Source organism: Phocoena sinus, chromosome X, assembly GCF_008692025.1.
Source record: "Phocoena sinus isolate mPhoSin1 chromosome X, mPhoSin1.pri, whole genome shotgun sequence".
NCBI classification, from domain to species: domain Eukaryota; kingdom Metazoa; phylum Chordata; class Mammalia; order Artiodactyla; family Phocoenidae; genus Phocoena; species Phocoena sinus.
In genome coordinates, this window is record NC_045784.1 from 128625876 (window position 1) to 128646791 (window position 20916).

General features: G+C 38.2%; 1 protein-coding gene across 1 annotated transcript in view; it reads right to left on the reverse strand.

Annotated features, from left to right (window-relative positions):
- The window catches only part of GABRA3 (gamma-aminobutyric acid type A receptor subunit alpha3), a 254155-nt gene extending 237575 nt beyond the window's left edge, over positions 1-16580 (reverse strand). The window contains exon 1 of the mRNA XM_032619687.1: positions 16431-16580. The gene's annotated coding sequence lies outside the window, so the exon portion shown is untranslated. The remainder of the gene's footprint in view (positions 1-16430) is intronic.
- Between the last annotated feature and the right edge of the window lie 4336 nt (positions 16581-20916).

A 20916-nucleotide genomic window follows, 5' to 3' on the forward strand; every position in this document is an offset into this window, starting at 1 on the left:
TGTTCAGTTCAGTTCTTGCCAACTTGATCTATAGATTTGGCACAATCCCAATCCAAATCCCAGCAAGTTATTTTGTGGATATCAACAAACTAATTCTAAAGTTTATATGGAAAGGCAAAAGACCCACAATACTCAAGCAATACTGAAGAAGAGGAATACGGAAGAGGAATACAATCAAAGGACTGACTCAACACAATGGAAAGAATTACTAGAAAGTTATAGTAATCAAGAGAATCTGGTATTGGTGAAAGAATACACAAACAGATCAATGGAAAAGAATAGAGAGCCCAGAAATAGATCCACAAATATAGTCAACTGATCTCTGACAAATGAGCAAAGGCAATTCACTGGAAAAAGAATACTCTTTTCAATAAATGGTGCTGGGCAACAGGATATCCACAAACACAAAAATGAATCTAGATCCAGACTTCACACCTTTCATAAAAATTAATTCAAAATGGATCATAGACATAAATGTAAAATTTCTAGAAGATAACAAAGGAGAAAATCTAGGTGACCTTTGTTTTGGTGATGAATTTTTAGATTTAATACCCAAAACATATCCATGAAAGAAAAAATAATAAATTGGACTTCATTAAAATAAAAAATGTTTGCTTTGAGAAAGGCAAATGTTATGAGAATGAAAACACAAGATACTGACTGGAGAAAATGTTGGTAAAACACATATATGATAAAGAATTTGTATCCAAAATATTCTAAGAACTCTTAAAATTCAAAAATAAGAAAACAAACAACCCAGTTATAAATAGGCAAAAGATCCGAACAGACATCTCAGCAAAGAATATATATGAATGGCAAATAAGCATATGAAAAGATATTCAACTCATATGTCACTAGGGAACTGCAAAGTAAAGCAACGAGATGCCACTACAAAACCATTAGAGCAGCTAAACAAAACACTGACAACATCAATTGCTGATGAAAATATGGAGTGACAGGAACTCTCATTCATTGCTGGCGGGAATGCAAAACAGTGCAGCCACTTTGGAAGACAATTTGGCAGCTTCCTACAAAGCTAAACATAGTCTTACCATGTGATCCAACAATTGTGCCCCTTAGTATTTACTCGAATGAGTTGAAAACATACCTGCACAAAAACCTACACACAGATGTTTATAGCAGCTTCATTCATAACTGCCAAAACTTGGAAGCAACCAAAATGTCCTTCTATGATAAATGGGAAAAAAAGACTGTGGTACATCCAGACAATGGAATATTATTTTTCAATAAAGAGAAATGAGTTATAAAGCCTTGAAAATACATGGAAGCTCCTTAAATACACATTGCTAAGTGAAAGAAACCAGTCTGAAAAGGTTATATACTATAAGATTCCAACAATATCACATTCTGGAAAAGGCAACGCTATAGAGACAGTAAAAAGAATAGTGGTTGCCAGGGGTTCAGGAGACAGGGAGGGATGAACAGGTGGAACAGAGAGGATATTTAGGGCAGTGAAATATTCTGTATGATACTATAATACATGACATACATTCATCAAAATTCATATAACTGAGGAACACAAAGAATGAGCCCAAATTGAAACTATGGACTTCACTTAATGATTATATCAATGTCAGTTCATCAACTGTAACAAATGTACCATATTAATGCAAGATGTTAGTAAAAGGGGAAAGTGAGGGGGGTATAAAGTAACTCTCCATAATTTTTTATCGGCTTTCTGGTAAACCTAAAACTTTTCTAAAAGTAAAGTTTATTAAATAAAAATGACTGAAAATGCCACATGTTTCTGGGAATGTTGAGCAACTAGGACTCTCTAGTGGGAATAAAAAGTCGTATAGCTAATTTGAAGAACAGTTTGACAGTTTATTATAACTTCAGATATTCAATTCCTATACAACCCAGAAATTCCCGTCATAGGGAATTTAAATGTAAATATATGTACAAACAAAAAATTGTACAAGAACATTTACTACAGCATTACTTATCATAGCCAAAATGTAGAAAAAATCCAAATGTCCATCAACTAGTGAATGGGTACATGACTCAACAATAATAAAGAACAAACTGCTAAGGAATGAAGAAAACAATAACAAATATCAATAAAACTAAAAGCTGGTTCTTTGAGAAGATAAACAAAATTGATAACCCGTTAGGCAGACTCATCAAGATAAAAAGGGAGTAGACTCAAATCAATAGAATTAGAAATGAAAAAGGAGAAGTAACAATTGACACAGCAGAAATACAGAGGATCATGAGAGAGTACTACAAGAAACTATATGCCAATAAAATGGACAACTTGGAAGAAATGGACAAATTCTTACAAATGCACAACCTTCCAAGACTGAACCAGGATGAAATAGAAAATCTAAACAGACAAATCACAGGCATTGAAATTGAAACTGTGATTAAAAATCTTCCACAAACAAAAGCCCAGGACCAGATGGCTTCACAGGCGAATTCTATCAAACGTTTAGAGAGGAGATAACACCTATCCTTCTCAAACTCTTCCAAAGTATACCAGAGGGAGGAACACTCCCAAATTCATTCTACGAGGCCACCATCACCCTGATACCAAAACCAGACAAAGATGTCACAAAGAAAGAAAACTACAGGCCAATATCACTGATGAACATAGATGCAAAAATTCTCAACAAAATACTACCAAACAGAATCCAACAGCACATTAAAAGGATCATACACCATGATCAAGTGGGGTTTATCCCAGGAATGCAAGGATTCTTCAATATACGCAAATCAATCAATGTGATACACCATATTAACATATTGAAGGAGAAAAACCATATGATCATCTCAATAGATGCAGAGAAAGCTTTTGACAAAATTCAACACCCATTTATGATAAAAACCCTGCAGAAAGTAGGCATAGATGGAACTTTCCTCAACATAATAAAGGCCACATATGACAAATCCACAGCCAACATCATCCTCAATGGTGAAAAACTGAAAGCATTTCTACTAAGATCAGGAACAAGACAAGGTTGCCCACTCTCACCACAATTATTCAACATAGCTTTGGAAGTTTTAGCCACAGCAATCAGAGAAGAAAAGGAAATAAAAGGAATCCAAATCAGAAAAGAAGAAGTAAAGCTGTCACTATTTGCAGATGACATGATACTATATATAGAGAATGCTAAAGATGCTACCAGAAAACTACTAGAGCTAATCAATGAATTTGGTAAAGTAGCAGGATACAAAAGTAATGCACAGAAATCTCTTGCATTCCTATACACTAATGATGAAAAACCTGAAAGAGAAATTAAGGAAACACTCCCATTTACCATTGCAACAAAAAGAATAAAATACCTAGGAATAAACCTACCTAAGGAGACAAAAGACCTGTATGCAGAAAACTATAGGATATTGATGAAAGAAATTAAAGATGATGCAAACAGATGGAGAGATATACCATGCTCTTGGATTGGAAGAATGAACACTGTGAAAATGACTCTACTACCCAAAGCAATTGACAGATTCAATGCAATCCCTATCAAACTACCAATGGCATTTTTCACAGTACTAGAACAAAAAATTTCACAATTTGTATGGAAAAACAAAAGATCCCGAGTAACCAAAGCAAACTTGGGAAAGAAAAATGGAGCTGGAGGAATCAGTCTCCTGGACTTCAGACCCTACTGCAAAGCTACAGTAATCAAGACAGTGTAGCACTGGCACAAAAACAGAAATATTGATCAATGGAACAGGATAGAAAGCCCAGAGATAAACTCACGCACAAATGGTCACCTTATCTTTCATAAAGGAGGCAAGAATATACAATGGAGGAAAGACAGCCTCTTCAATAAATGGTGCTGGGAAAACTGGACAGCTACAGGTAAAAGAATGAAATTAGAACACTCCCTAACAGCATATACAAAAGTAAACTCAAAATGGATTAAAGACCTAAATGTAAGGCCAGACACTATCAAACTCTTAGAGAAAAACATAGGCAGAACCCTCTATGACATAAGTCACAGCAAGATCCTTTTTGACCCACCTCCTAGAGAAATGGAGATAAAAACAAAAATAAACAAATGGGACCTAATGAAACTTAAAAGCTTTTGCACAGCAAAGGCAACCATTAACAAGATGAAAAGAGAACCCTCAAAATGGGAGAAAATATTTGCAAATGAAGCAACTGTGAAAGGATTAACCTCCAAAATTTACAAGCAGCTCATGCAACTCAATATCAAAAAAACAAACAACCCAATCCAAAAATGAGCAGAAGACCTAAATAGACATTTCTCCAAAGAAGATATACAGATTGTCAACAAACACATGAAAGAATATCAACAGCACTAATCATTAGAGAAATGCAAATCAAAACTGGAATGAGGTATCACCTCACACCAGTCAGAATGGGCATCAACAAAAAATCTACAAACAATAAATGCTGGAGAGGGTGTGGAGAAAAGGGAAACATCTTGCACTGTTGGTGGGAATGTAAATTGATACAGCCACTATGGAGAACAGTATGGAGGTTCCTTAAAAAAGTAAAACTAGAACTACCATATGATCCAGCAATCCCACTACTGGACATATACCCAGAGAAAACCGTAGTTCTAAAAGGCACATGCACCCCAATCTTCATTGCAGCACTATTTACAATAGCCAGGCCATGGAAGCAACCTAAATGCCCATCAACAGATGAATGGATAAAGAAGATGTGGCACATATATACAATGGAATATTACTCAGCCATAAAAAGAAATGAAATTGAGTTATTTGTAGTGAGGTGGATGGACATAGAATGTGTCATACAGGGTGAAATAAGTCAGAAAGAGAAAAACAAATACTGTATGCTAACACACATATATGGAATCTAAAAAAAAAAAAGGTTCTTGAAGAACCTAGGGGCAGGATAGGAATAAAGACGCAGACGTAGAGAATGGACTTGAGGACGCAGGGAGGGGGAAGGGTAAGCTGGGATGAAGTGAGAGAGTGGCATGGACTTATATATACTGCCAAATGTAAAACAGCTAGTGGGAAGCAGCTGCATAGCACAGGGAGATCAGCTCGGTGTTTTGTGACCACCTAGACGGGTGGGATAGGGAGGATGGGAGGGAGATGCAAGAGGGAGGAGATATGGGGATATACGTATATGTATAGCTGATTCACTTTGTTATAAAGCAGAAACTAACACACCATTGTAAAGCAATTATACTCCAATAAAGATGTTTAAAAACAAAGAACAAACTGCTGATGCATATAATAACATGGATGAAATTAAAAACATGTGCTAAGTGAAAGAAGCCAGATACAAAAGACTACATACTATATGATTCAATTTATATGATATTATAGAAGAAGCAAAACCATAAAGACAGATCAAAGTTTTTCCAGGGTTGTAGGTGGTGGGAGATAATTGCCTGCAAATGGGCACAACTGAGTCTTCTGACGTGAGGGAAATTTTCTGTATCTTTATTGTGGTGGTGGTCATGCTTATATGATCATATACATTTGTTAAAGTTCTTTGAATTGTATACTTTCAAGGGTAAATTTTATTTCATGTGAAGTATGTCTTAATAAATCTGAGTAGAAAAATTAAAGATGCCTAAGACTGTATCTTATATGTAAGAGTATTTGTAATTACAAATCTCTATCAAAGATTATAAAAATAGACTTTAAATAATACTGATATAATATTCATAAATAGTAAATCTCTTTATCAAAAAGTTGTCAATTCTTTTCCAAATCATTCTACATAGTCAATAAAATTCCAAGAAAAATCAGCATGATTTTATTGGAATTTGAAAATCTTATTTTAAAAATTAATTTAAAGGGACCAAAGGGCGAAAAATAAGACAATTCAGAAAGAACATGAAAAGTGGTGTAACTGCAGAGAGTGAAAAGTAAGTTGATCTTACAAATATCAACATTGATTATAAAGCATTCATAATTAAAGCAGCACAAGTGTAGACAAATGGATTAATGGAGCATGTAGGCAGCCTAGAAATAGATGCAAGTATCTATGGAAATTAAGTTATATGATGGACTCTGCATTCTAAACCAGTTGTGTATAAATTATATTGAAGCAAATGGTATTTTACATAGAAAAATATCAACCCACATTTCACATCACATGTAAAAGTAAAATCCAGACGGTTTTAAAAAGTAAGTGTAGGGCTTCCCTGGTGGCGCAGTGGTTGAGAGTCTGCCTGCTGATGCAGGGAACACAGGTTCGTGCCCCGGTACGGGAAGATCCCACATGCCACGGCGCGGCTAGGCCCGTGAGCCATGGCTGCTGAGCCTGTGCGTCCGGAGCCTGTGTTCCGCAATGGGAGAGGCCACAACACTGAGGGGCCCACGTACCGCAAAAAAAAAAAAAAAAGTAAGTGTAAAGCACATTTTTTTTTAATTTTAAAGAACATTTGGAGAAAATCTTTTTTAATCATGGGATAAGAAAATATGACACAAAAATCACAATTCATGAAGGGAAAGATTGATAAATTTATAATGAAAATCTAAAACTTCTTTATTGTAAAGGCCCCCATAAACAAAATAGAAAGCCAAGGTGACATACTAGAGGCAGATATATGCAACATATATAACTGACAAATAGTATTCAGAATATATAAGAATTCTTACAAATCAGTTAGTAGAAAGTGACCAAACAGAAAAATAAGCAAATGTGGGTGGCTCTGCATGTTATATTTTGGAAGGATGTAGAATGAAATGAAGCTGGGCCTAGACTCAAAGGGAAGATAAAGTTTATCTATAATGTTTTATTTATTTCATTATTTCATTAAGACATATCTGAAGCAGAAATGACAAAATGCTGACACTTGTTCATTCTGAGCAGTGTATATGTGGTTATTTGCTCATTGTTTTAGATACTTCTCTGAGTTTCCTTGTAAATATTTTTAATTCTTCAAAATTAAAAAATAAAAGAAAATAAACATGTAAATAAAATTTATAATAATAAATTTGAGTAAAGTGAAGAAATAAGTTAAAATTATAAAGAGCATCTTCCCTGTATACCAGCCATAACCAATTAGCAGAAATAAAGATAGAGAGATCCCCTTCACAAAATTAAAAGCATAAAATAAATGTTACTGCTATTATACACTCTATACAGTTAGACAATTGAGGCTTAGAGACCACACAGTAAGTAGGACTGAGGTAATAAAAATTGCAACTGCAATAAGGTTTAAACTTTGCAACTAGGACAAGAAGAGACAAACTAGAAGAAAAAAACAGGTAAAACCCAAAGAAAACCTACTATATATAACAATTTATATATATTAAATGTGGCATCACACAACAGTGGGAAAAATGATTTATTAAATATTTGGTATTGTGAAACAGTTGAAGAGGAAAACAATTTAGAAAATTACCTCACACCACAATAAATTCCAGGGGGATTAAACAATTAAATGTAAGCAGTAAAAATGAAAACACAATCCATTTAAGCACTTATTCCCTTTTGGATGAGGAAAAACTTCTTAAACATTAACTTATCAGAAACAATTACAAATGAGAGAGAGAGAGAGAGAGAAATAATTACATAAAAGTTAATTTGTGCATAAAAGTTAATTTAAAACACAAACTTGGAAAATATATTCCACATATATCACAGAAGAAAGGTCTAATGTCTACTAAATGTATACATCTCTCCACACAAATGAATAAGAAACACTGAAGTTCTCAAAAGAAAAATGTACACAGCTCATGAATATATGTTCGTAGGAAGGAAACAAAGTGACCAAGAAACACAAGAAAGCATCCATGCTCACTATAATAAAAGAAATATATTAAAATTTTAAGATACCATTTTGATTCTGTCTGATTGGCAAAGATTTTTAAAGAATAACAATACCCTGTACTGGCATAGGGTTACTAGCAGAAATTGGCTATTTTATACAGTGAGACAACTTCACACATGTATCAAGAACCTTTAAAAATTTAATGTCCTTAAGCACAGTAATGCTCCTTATAAAAACCCGTCTTAAGAAAATTATCCATTCAACAAGTATTTAGTAAGAATCTACAATGTGTCAGACATTGTTCTAGGTACTGGGAGATACAACAATACACAAAATAGAAAAAAAGAATCCCTGTACTTGAAGGGCTTACATTTTAAAACAAGGATTAAGATAGTAAATAAATAAAATATGTAGTTTGTTAGGTGATGATACAGACCAGAGAGAAAAAGTAAGGCAAGAAAGGAAAATAGTAAGTTTTAAGGGAGAAGGGTTTGCATTTTTATGTACAGTTGTTATAGAAGACCACGCAGAGGTGACATTGAATAAAGACATGAATGAGGTGAGGTTCAAAGAATCAAAGATTTATGTAGAAAAGGATACATTGCAGGGCTATTCACAATAACTTACAATTGAAAATAATTTAAATGACCAATATGGGATCTGTTAAATAATTTTGGTATAAATTATACAACTGAAAATTATGTACAGTAGCTGTTAAAAATTGTTTGAAGGTTGTTGAGTCACATGCGGAAATGTTCACAATATTATACCAATGGAGAAGCCACATATAAAATAGTACATATAAGGTACGATCCCAATTATGTAAACATGGAAACATCTGGAAGTAGGTAGAGCAAGTTATTTTGGGGCTAGGTATTCAGAGGTGATTTGTGTTAACTTCTCTCCATTTTCCAAATTTTCTATTATGAGACTGTTCTATTATTATATCCAGAAAAAAAAGCAGTTTAATGTAGATATTACAGCCTTAAGGTAGATTAATAAATGTGCAAAATGTTTTTAATGGTGGTGCTGGTCAGCCATGCCTTGAGTACTGGGTCCAGATTTGGATATTATGTATTAAGGGTGATACTGAAAACTGAAGTATCTCATATAGAAAATACTCAAAATATATGTCATATGAGCTCCTCTTATACTATTTTAAAAAGTTATTTTATGCTATGATCATTTACATAATTCCATCCCCATCCACCTCCCCTTCCCTTCAAAAAATCTATGTAATACTTGACTTCTTTTAAGAAATCATTTTTAAAGAGAAAAAGCACCCTTCAAAATACATATCCTGGAGGTTTTTATTCTTCCTTCTGTGTATGGTGAGGAGACATACTGTGTACAAACATCAATACTTTAAAAATCATGGTTGAAATATAAAAAATGTTTTTCTATTACCAACCAATATTTCCCTTCACCATATATGTTCCCCCTAGGAAGAGACTTCCTGGACCATTACATTTAAGAACATAAGATAATCACCTTGCCTCTATTTCACAGTATCCTGTACCATTTTTTTTCAGTGCTCTTAGTTTATTTCAAACCAGCAATAGTGGAAATATCACCCAATACCCAGATTTACTACAGATTTTAGAATACAGTCATTTCTTTCCTTAGCTATCAGAACAGTCGTGATTTCAGCAATCTCACGAATGGAACAAGGAAAGGGCCTTCCTGTGAACTCTTCCAAACCCTGTGAATTATTCCACCAAAATTAGCAACCTTCAGAATTCCATATAAAATCCTTAGGGTTGTTTAAATAAGTGACTGAGCCTGAACTACCTACACAGGACCATGAGAATGTAGTATAGAATAGAGCATGAATCATAGAAACTTACAGCTGGGAGGGTCTTTATAAATCATCCAGGTCTAATCCAACCCTCCTCATTTTTTTTTTTTTTTTTTTTTTTCTCGGTACGCGGGCCTCTCACTGCTGTGGCCTCTCCCGTTGCGGAGCACAGGCTCCGGACGCACAGGCTCAGCAGCCATGGGTCACGGGCCCAGCCGCTCCGCGGCATGTGGGATCTTCCCGGACCGGGGCACGAACCCATGTCCCCTGCATCGGCAGGCGGACTCCCAACCACTGCGCCACCAGAGAAGCCCCCTCCTCATTTTATAGTTATGAAAACTGAGACCCAAACAAGACAAGTGATTTGTCACAAGAACCTAAGTCAGCATCCATTTCAGGGCTAGAATCTAGACTAGGCTATCCGAAATCCTATTTTAAGAGAGATCTCTAATATCTAATTCTTCATAACTTTTTTCTTATCAAGGGCCTCTTTCTCTAATTTGTTTAATGGGGAAAGTTGGGGGATCTGGGAGGAGTACCAGCTCATTGAGAGTTTCAGTTAAACAACATGACATATAACCTTTCCTTACAGCACTATCATCTGTTGAACATCTGCAAAAGGGATATGCATCACCCAATATTAACTGTTAGTAAGCACTGTGAGCATCAAAGTGGGGGAAGACTGTTAGTACTGGGTGTCATTTTTCAGTAGTCAACTTTGGTGAAAAGTCTAACAATGTTGACCACACCTTCATTCTTAAAGCAGTACATTTTCCTCTACACACTAATTGCAATTTATAATTATATAGCTCAACAGTTTATAGAATAATATCTATCTCCACATCTAAACCATGAGCCCCAAGGAGACAATGACCATGTCTATTTTTCTCACTATTATATGTTCCATGTTTAGTCAATCATATGTATATACTAAATATTTGTCCTATCAATGAATGAGGCCTCTCCTCTCTTGGTTCTTTCATAATACTGTACTCTCCTAATTTTCCTTCCACATCTGACCTCTCCACCTTTGTAGCCTTCACACAAGCTCATCTTTGTTTTCCCATATTCTAAAGATAAGCATTCCCCAAAGAAGAAATCCTTAGACCCCTTCTTTCTACTTCAAGTACTGCTTCTTTACCAATGACTCTCAAATCACTCTCTCCAGCTAACTTCTTTCCAGAGCTCCAATCCAATATTTTTTTCCAACTGTACCCAGCACCTCTTGGCGGACTATAGCAGTAGCACTACCTGCGTGACCTCAGTCAAATCAAGTCACTCCACCTCCCAGGATCAGTTTGCTCATACATAAAATGAGGGCGTTGACTCTCCACTACATATAGAGCATAGTCCTAAGTTTCCAAGCTAGCATTCAATATTATTTATAGTCAAGCCCTCCAACTATCTCACAAAACATTTATCACATACTTACCATTCTCCAGTGCAACTGAACTAACTGTTCCCAATACATGCCTTCTGCTTTTCTGGACTCTGCCTAGAACACCTTTCCCATCCCCCAAACTCTTGCTTGGCTGGAAGCCCTTTCCCCCTCTTTCATGAGTGTGGATCTCATTCTCATAGTATTATAGTTATTTGTATACTTCTTCTCTCTCCTACTTGACTGTGTCATCTTGGAGGGCAGAAGCTATTCCTAAATAAGTCTGTATCTCCCACATTGCCTTTGGTCCATAGTGTGCACTTAATAATCTACTGAATGTATTCAATTTAGGTCATATCAGTCACCCTGCTGAAAAGCCTTTAATCAGTCCGCTTATTTCTGGAATAAAGACCAAAATCATTACAGTGTCCCATTCTAGCCACCCCAGCTTTTGTTCAATTTTCCAAATTCACTACGCTTCTCTTATCTCATGGCCCTCATGCATGCTCTTCCCTTCATCTAGAAAACTGCTCCACCCCCTCCATCACCCCCAACCCACCCCCATGTCTCTACTCGGCCTTAATATTACTTCCTCAAGGAAGCTTTTCTTAAACCCCAAGCTAGATCAGATTTCCTCTGTTATATACCTTCATAGCCCTACCCCCCATACTTTTCATTCATAACATTTATTGCTGACCAAAATAACACAGTTGTGTGATTATCTGATTTATGACCTCTTCCCCATCAAACTGTAAGCTCCAAATAAGCAAGTACCATGTTTGTTTACCTCACCTTTCTAACATCTGCATGATGCCTAACCACATCACTGAACTGATGAATGACTGTGTTAAAGGTAAAAACTTGAGACTTAAAATGTAAAAAATATTTCCCTGGTCTCCTATAATTCAAAGTAAAATTACGATGCCAGGTAGCTATCTGGGACAGGTGAGCTTGCCTTCTATTCAACATAAGAAATTTGTAAAATAGGATGAATATTGCCCCCCAAATGTTAGAAGGAAAACAAAAGTACCTTTTCAAAAAATAAATATATGGCCCCAAAAGGCATAACCAACACCAACCGGTCTGTTCCTTTAACTTAACAAACACTTATTAAACACCTACTCTATGCCATATACTAGGATAGTGGCTGATGTTACAATAAACCAGACTGACACAGCCCCCTACTTGCTTGGAATATATAATCTAAGAGTGGAATTTATAGAAGCTTTAAAAAACCTTTATTGCAGTCACAACACCCAAGTAATATTACTTTGTGAGGATATTAAGTTTTCCATCAAAGGAGATACTTAACCTGAGGGTGAAAGATCATCTGGCAGGGATGATTTAGAAATTATAACTGGGCCCAATCCGGGTCTCTTAAATTAGATGGGCAGGTAGCCTAGACCAGTGCTGCTCAAAGTGTGGTCCAAGGATCAGTGCTTATCTATGAACTTTTATTACCAGGCAACAATGACTTAAGTACAGAAATTGAGAAACACACAAGGGCAGAAATTGAGAATATGTACTTACAAAATGTTGTAGCAACTCAACTTGAAAAAAAATTAATTTTATGTCTGTTGAATCTAACAATGAAATGTGAGCTTATATTTTATATGTCTTTTATTTTTCTAGTAATTCATAGTTAATGTATTTTACTAAAGTAACTATCTGTGATGGATTGGAAAAATTTTAAAAACTGGTCCTTCACCAAGATAGTTTGAAAAGCACTGGAACAGCAGGTTAAGGATTACCTGTCAGCTTGTTAAAATGCAAAACTCAGGTCCCACCCCAGACCCTCTGAATCAGAATTAACATTTTAACAAGATCCTCAGGGGATTCTTTTGCACATCCTTTTGCACATTAAATTTCATCCTAGATGATTTCTGAAGTCCCTTAGAACCCTGAGATTTTACAATTTACTTGAGATAGAGAATTGCAGCGCTAAGAAACCCTTGGTGATAAAGTCTACCTCATCATTTTATAGATGGAAAAGCTGAGATCCATGCAGAGAAAATCATGTGTCCAAGGTAAATGGCAATTTTTCAGAGCTAGCAATAGAACTCAACTTTCCTAATACCCAGGTCAGTTTTCCACTCTAGCACACTGCATGCTCACTTCTATTCCACCCAATCCCAGTCTGTACCATCCCCTCAGTGATGTCATTGTTTCTAAGATACTTTCCGATATAACAATTTATTCTTCTACCTTTTATATACTGTGAACCTTGAACCATGATGATTTCAAGTTTTTCCTTTAAAATTTCCCCTAACCCTTTCTTCCCTAAACTTCCCACATGCCTATTACCTGGCTGCTATATGGACATTCTGGGGCTTCAGAAGAAATAGCACTGATTTCTGGTTTTTAGAAAAAGAACAGAGACCTTTTTTGTTTCCATCAGTCCACCTGATACCAGATAGCAAGCTTTTCCAAGGAAGAGAACATACAATATCAAGGCTGCTTTAGAAAACTCAGTATGACCAGTTTGTGGCTGACAACCAAGAGGATGGGATAATAGGCGATATTAATAAAAGTCTAGTCCCCAAAATGAGGCAAATGATGGTCCCTTCCTTGTGGTCCCTTCAGATTCAAGCCTTGAGGGGAGAGAGATGGCTGTCTTCAACTATCTGAGGAGCTATTATTAAGAAGCAAATTTGTTCTAGATAGTCCCAAAGAACCAATGAATAGAAGTTACAGGGAGACAGATCTTGGCTTATAATGGGGATTACTTCCTGACAATCAGCATTGCTTAAATATAGAAAGAGCCACCTAGTGAGCTCTCTGTCACTGCAGGGAGTTCAAATAGAAATTAGTCAATGAATTGGATGCTTAGGACAAATTCAAGAACTGGTTGGAGAAGTAAAGCTTAATAAACTTTAGGGATCCTTCCAGTTCCAAGGTTTTAGTATGCTAAAATTTTCAGAACAAGGTGACTCTAAGCTCTCAGAAAATAAGAGAAAGATCTGGTCCCACATGGAAGCAACCTAAGTGTCCATTGACAGGTGAATGGATAAAGAAGATGTGGCACACACATACAATGGAATATTACTCAGCCATAAAAAGAAATGAAATTATTTGTAGTGAGGTGAATGGACCTAGAGTCTGTCGTACAGAGTGAAGTAAGTCAAAAAGAGAAAAACAAATACTGTATGCTAACACATATATATGGAATATAAAAAAAAAGATTCTGAAGAACCTCGGGGTGGGACAGGAATAAAGACACAGATGTAGACAATGGACTTGAGGAGATGGGGAGGGGGAAGGGTAAGCTGGGTCGAAGTGAGAGAGTGGCAAGGACATATATACAATACCAAATGTAAAATAGATAGCTAGTGGGAAGCAGCCGCATAGCACAGGGAGATCAGCTCAGTGCTTTGTGACCACCAAAAGGGTGGGATAGGGAGGGTGGGAGGGAAACGCAAGAGGGAGGAGATATGGGGATATATGTGTACGTATAGCTGATTCACTTTATTATACAGCAGAAACTAACACACCATTGTAAAGCAATTATACTCCAGTAAAGATGTTAAAAAAAAAAAGATCTGGGGCTTCCCTGGTGGCGCAGTGGTTGGGAGTCCGCCTGCTAATGCAGGGGACACGGGTTCGAGCCCTGGTCCGGGAGGATCCCACATGCCGCGGAGCAACTGGGCCCGTGAGCCACAACTACTGAGCCTGCGCGTCTGGAGCCTGTGCTCCACAACAAGAGAGGCCGCGATAGTGAGAGGCCCGCGCACCGCGATGAAGACTGGCCCCCGCTTGCCACAACTAGAGAAAGCCCTCGCACAGAAATGAAGACGCACCACAGCAAAAATAAAATTAATTCATTAATAAACTCCTACCCACAACAACAACAACAAAAAAAAGATCTGGTCCCCAAAGAAGTCTTTTGCTGGATGTGAGATGGATGAGGCTATGACAGTGGAAATATGAAGTCTTTCCTGGCATTCTTTTCAAGGAAAGCAGGCTGTCCAAGGAAACCCAGCCCTTCCAGGAAACCCAGATGAGGCCTGGCTCCACTATCCTGCACTCTTAAGTTCCTGTTACTTTACACAAAGGACTCTACTACTTTCAAAAAAATTGCCAAGCAGCACCCTTCCTACTATACTTACACTTGCCTAACATACAAGGATGCAAAATTCTCCCCAAGGAGGCAGTACTGCTTAATGGTCAAGACCATGCATTCTGGAACCAGGTTGCCCGTGTTTTAATTCCCAGTCAGGACATTTAATTGCTTAACCTCTCTGTGCCTCAGTTTCCTCATCAGTAAACCAAGGATAACAATAGTATCTGATTCATAGGGTTAATGTAAGAATAATTCATATTAAACCCTCAGCCCAAGATCCAAAACATTCTAAGCACTCAACAATGTTAGCAATTGGTATTGTGGGTGTTATAATTAGTACCATGGGTATGGCAGTGTTGCCAACTCACAAAAGCCTCCATCAAGCAACCAGATCTCTACCCCTGACAGTTCAGAGGGGCTATAGTACAAGAGCTTTAGCCAACCCTTGCATAGCTACAGACATCCAGAACCTGCTGACCCTCAATAAATCATACCATTCATACCAGGAATCCTGGCTCTTCACCCTGCTCTCTCTCTCGTTCTCTCTCTCTCTCTCTCTCTCTCTTTTTCTCAATCTAAGAGCCACCCCTCCCCCAGTCCTCCTGCCTATGCCAGCCGCAGCCACAGCCAGAGGAGCAGCAAACTGGAAATCCAGTTCCAAACAAACCATCAGGTGTTTCTTCCCTCCCAAGGACACAGCTGGACCTAATACCACGCCTGCCAGTAGGATGGGGTGGGATATCTGAATCCCTGGTCTAGTCTGTCAGCTCATCTACCTGGAATGGGGAGTGGACAGGCAATGGGGGCTTCCCACAGAGAAGCAAGGGAAGCCTCCCAAGTTTGTGAAGGAACTCAGGCCCAACCCTACAATGAGCCTCTTAAAGGAAGGGGGGAGGTCTCAACCTGCTTTCAAAGGAAACAGTTATTTACAACTTTCTACTCACTTGCATCTGGGGGAGTTATAATAGGGAGATGGGGAAAGAGGCTGTACGGTATTCTCCTTCTTTCTCATTTCCAGCAATGAGAAGCAGCTGCAGAGAAAGAGTTAAAGGAGAAAGGAAGCTCCAGCCATTACCCCATCCCTGTGCCTAGGGCTGTCTGGGGGGTCATGACAGTGCTTTCTGCTCTGGCTCGGGGTCACTCAGTGGCTTTCTGCAGCAGCTGCCGGCCCCCCAAGCAATTTGCAAGGTCAATGCTGACCTGCTTCCAAAGAGGAACAAAACAATTCACTGACAATGAAGCAAATAGCGCATACACCACATCGCAACCCCCCTTCCTCAAATCAGGTTTTACCCCTGTGCCTCCCTGCCCAGATGCCGACTCTGGGTTTCCACCAGCCCCACTGGGGAACCCAGGATAGCATCACAGCTGCAGAGCGTGTCTCGCCTCGCTGGCCAACCCAAGGAGACTCTCAGAACGGGGGAGAGATGCTATCGCTAAAGGAGACCTGAGCTTGGGGGAGGGGGAAGTAGGGAAAGCTATGTTTCTTACCAAGCGCCACAGTCACTTCCCCGAAGCGGAGAGAAGAGAAGGATGAATGAACTGAAACAAGTTGGACGTTCAGCCCTCACAGAGCTCGGCTTCCTCTTCTCTTTCTCTGGGTCTATCTCTCTTCTCTCTCTCTGGTTTGCTCGCTAGCTTGCGCGCGCTCACGCTCTCTCTCTCGCTCTCTCTCCCTCCTCCCTCTCCCTCTCCCTCTCCCTCTGCTTCTCCCTCTCCCTCTCTCCCCCTCTCCCTCCCTTCCTCTCTCTCACCCCCCTCCCTTCCCTCTTCCCCTCCCCCTTTGCTGGTTTTGGAATCACCACTGCTTGGTGCTGAGCACGCGGCTGTGCTGGGGCTCAGAAAACAGCGCTGCAAAGGTTTGGATCTGTGTTTTTTTTAGGAAAGACTAAAGTAGTATTTTATTCTTTAAGGTATCCAGCAGAGAAATAGAGGGAAACTCGGAGAGAAGGGGAAGAGCAGAGGGAGCAAAGGGAAGGGAAAGAGAGCAAAAGGGTTAGAGCGAATAGGAGGATAAAGGAAGTATGGATTACCATAGTTGACATGTGATGCTTACTAGCTAGCTGCTCCAAGACGGAAGATGAGTGGTCTGTCTCCCTTCCATCCCTTTGGGTGCGCCTTCTTAGCCCAGGCTCCAAATAAAGGTTTGACAAATCTGTCTGTTCACATACATCTCTGAGGACGATAATGAGCTAAAAAAAATTACATCAAAGAGGTTGCCATTCCCACTTCACTAGGAAGAAAGGGTTCGGCCACATTGATCTGCCAATGACCTAACTGCCACCCCCACCCCCAACTAAGTAGAAGTGTAGACCCAAAACAGAACTGTCAGCTCCAGGCAAAACAGACAAGCAGCAGAATCACAATGCTTTCCTTTCAAAAACCTCTGAAAGGAATATAGGTGTATGTAAGTGTGTGAGTTTGCACAAGGAGGAAGAAGAGAGGGAAGGAGATGAATTAACTCAAAGTATAAAAGAATTATGTTCCCATTGGGGGAAAAACCTGGGTAAAGTATAGTAACAATGCAACAGGGGGTAGAAAGAGACCTAGACTGAGAATAAAATAAAGGAACTTAGGTTTCAGTCCTGCCTCTGAAAATTACTTGACTATTACCTTTGACAAGTCACTTCTTCAATCTGGCCCTCATTATCCTCAATGGTAAAATGAATGGCAATGGATGTGCATGATCTCTAAGACAGGAAAATTCCGGGTGAAGGAGTTGATCTGTGAAGAGTGAAATATAGACTACCAAATTAAAAAGGTGAGTCCCCAAATCACAGTGACACAACATTCCCTTTTGAGCATTTCAGGAGCAATATGAATAGGAACATATGTGTAAAGAGCTGCTCCTAACAAAGAATTCAGCTTCTACCTATATATAATGATTAGCATAAAAGTTTTCTTAATCAAACCCCTCATACTGTGGTTTTTCAGCCCATTTAGTCAGAGAATCAAAATGGTCCTTTAGGGCATCTGATTGAACATGTGTTTTATTATGTGTGTTTAGCGTACTGACCTCAATATGTATGTAGTGACTGGGAAAAGGAAGGCATTTAAAATGTTCCCCATGTTGTGCTATTTCTATCTAAACCACTATCCTGTTTGGTCCCCCCCCCAAAAAAAATCCTAATACTCTCTACTTCTGTTCATTGAGGCACACATGCTCCACTCTGACTACATGCATATACCCATATACTGAGTATATAGAGAGATAGGGATCCATAGGCTCAGTCACTGAGCTGGAAGGACCCATAAAGATAACCATCTCGTTCCTTTTTATGGCTGGGTAATATTCCATTGTATATATGTACCACATCTTCTTATCCATTCATCTGTCGATGGACATTTAGGTTGCTTCCATGTCCTGGCTATTGTAAATAGTGCTGCAATAAACATTGGAGTGCATGTATCTTTTTGAATTGTGCAATCTGCAGAGACGTGGATGGACCTAGAGACTGTCATACAAAGTGAAGTAAGTCAGAAAGAGAAAAACAAATATTGTATAATATCGCTTATATGTGGAATCTGGAAAAATGATACAGATGAACTTATTTGCAAAGCAGAAATAGAGACACAGATGTAGAGAACAGACATATGGATACCAGGGGAGGAATGGGGGGTGGGATGACTTGGGAGATTGGGATTGACATATATACACTACTATGTATAAAATAGATAACGAATGAGAACCTACCGTATAGCACAGGAAACTCTGCTCAGTGCTCTGTGGTGACCTAAATGGGAAGGAAATCCCAAAAAGAGGGGATATATGTATACGTATAGCTGATTCACTTTGCTGTACAGCAGAAACTAACACAACGTTGTAAAGCAACTATACTGCAATAAAAAATAATAAAAAAAATAACCATCTCATTTTTCAGAAAGAGAAGCTGGCCTGAAGAAAAAATATAGCTCACACAACGTCATAGTGAATTAGTGACAGAACCAAGACCCTCACCCAGACTGCTGACCCCAGGTACAGTATTTTTGTCTACCAAAGCAACATGTAAGTTATACATAAAACAAGTGTATGTGGGCACATAACTATGCACACTCCTTCCTGCAGAGGTACGTATTTTTTTGTACATTTGTTTGCATAAATGCCCATTGGATTTGGATTAGCGAAATGGCAAAAGGAAATATTATGAACTGTCATAGGTTGCTGTATTATTTCATAGGGTTGCCATAACAAATTACCATAAATTTGGTGGTTTAAAACAACAGAAGTTTATTGTCTCATAATTCTGGAGGCCAGAAGTCTGACATTAAGGTGTTAGCAGGGCCTCACTTTCCCTAAAAGCTCTAGAGGAGAATCTTTCCTTGACTCTTCCAGCTTCTGGTGGCTCCTGGAATTCCTTGGCTTATAGAAGCATCACTCCAATCTCTGCCTCCGTCTTCAAATTGTCTTCTCCTCTGTCTCTGTGTGACCAAATTTCCCTGTTTTTTCCCTTATAAAGACACCAGTCATAGGATTTAGGTCCCAGCCTAAACCCAGGATGATTTCTCCTCAAGATATTTAACTAATTACTTCTGCAGACTACACATCCAAATAAGATCACATCCTTAGGTTCTGAGTGGACATGAATTTTTGGGAGACACTATTCAACCCACTACAGTGGCAAAGTTTTGCTTTTGGCAGATAAAGATACTAAACAAATAAACCATCTAGGGCACCATCATTTTTAAAAGAAAAGGTATTTTAATTCAAATAAGTTAGATGAGGATACTCTCATAACAAAAATTATAATTTAAATCATACAATTTTAGCTGTATTAATAGCTTAAAAATTAATAGCATTTTCATAAATGTTCTCAGTTCACTGCAAACCACAGAGAAATTTTACTAGGACCACTTCTGGTAGTGGTGGAGCAGTTTCTATGAAACCAATTATGCTGTGCATAGCAATAATAAACTCTGGACAACAAACAATCATCCAAATGCATTGGAAATTAATCATAAGTAGTCATAAATTGGAAGAGTTGACAATTGAAAGAAAGGAGCAATACTAAGTGAGTTTGCCCTTTTTTTAAAATGTCTGCCTGAGGGCAGGCCCCAGGCCAAAGCAATAACTAAAATTCTAGAGAAACTACAAGTAGGTGTTGCAGCTGTTAAATGTTTAACAACTGGATCTCCAGGAAAAAATAAATAAAAGCCTGATTCATAGTATTTCCCAATTTCCATAGTGTAAATACTCCCACCCTGGCCAATTCTATCAACATGAAATTGAGAGGAGAGGTGCAGAGTTGGCTCTGACAAGCCAGTGATATTTGGCTATGTAACACAGCTGCTCACAGTCCTTGTGGCTTGCAGAACCAGAAGACAGAGTTCAGGATGACAACTGAAGCTGGAAAACGATGAGAGAAATCCAATAATGGAGAGAACTACAGAGTGGGAGACCCCAATTCTGTGTATAAACTGCCCAAATCGCTGATGGAGCCATAAATGATACATGTGGTGACAGATTCCAAAGAGCCTAAATAAAGCTGAAAAAATTAAACAGAATTTTCAGTGCTGCCCACCACAAAGGAGAGTTTTGTGTTTCAGTTCAGCCACATTAATTGCCTACTAAAACAAACACAAAAAGCAATACTCTATAGAGAAATGAAAGAGAGTATAGATATCCTATATATATCATTCACAAAATTTAGGGTATACTCCAAAATTGCTAGGGGAGAAAAAGAAACAGGAAACTATTACCTATACTCAAGAGAAAAGGCAGTTAGTGGAGACCAGCCCTAAGATGCACCAGATGTTGAAATTAGCAGAAAAGGATTTTAAGGCATCTATCATAACTACACTAATGGAAATAAAGGAAAACACAGTTTTAATGAACAAATAGAAAATTATATCAGAGGTATAGAAACAATTAAAAAGAAACAACAGATGCCAATTCTAGAACTGAAAATTAAAAATCTAAAGTAAAGGTCATGGGGTGGGCTTAAGAGTAGATTGAAAATGAAAGAAGAGTAAATTAACT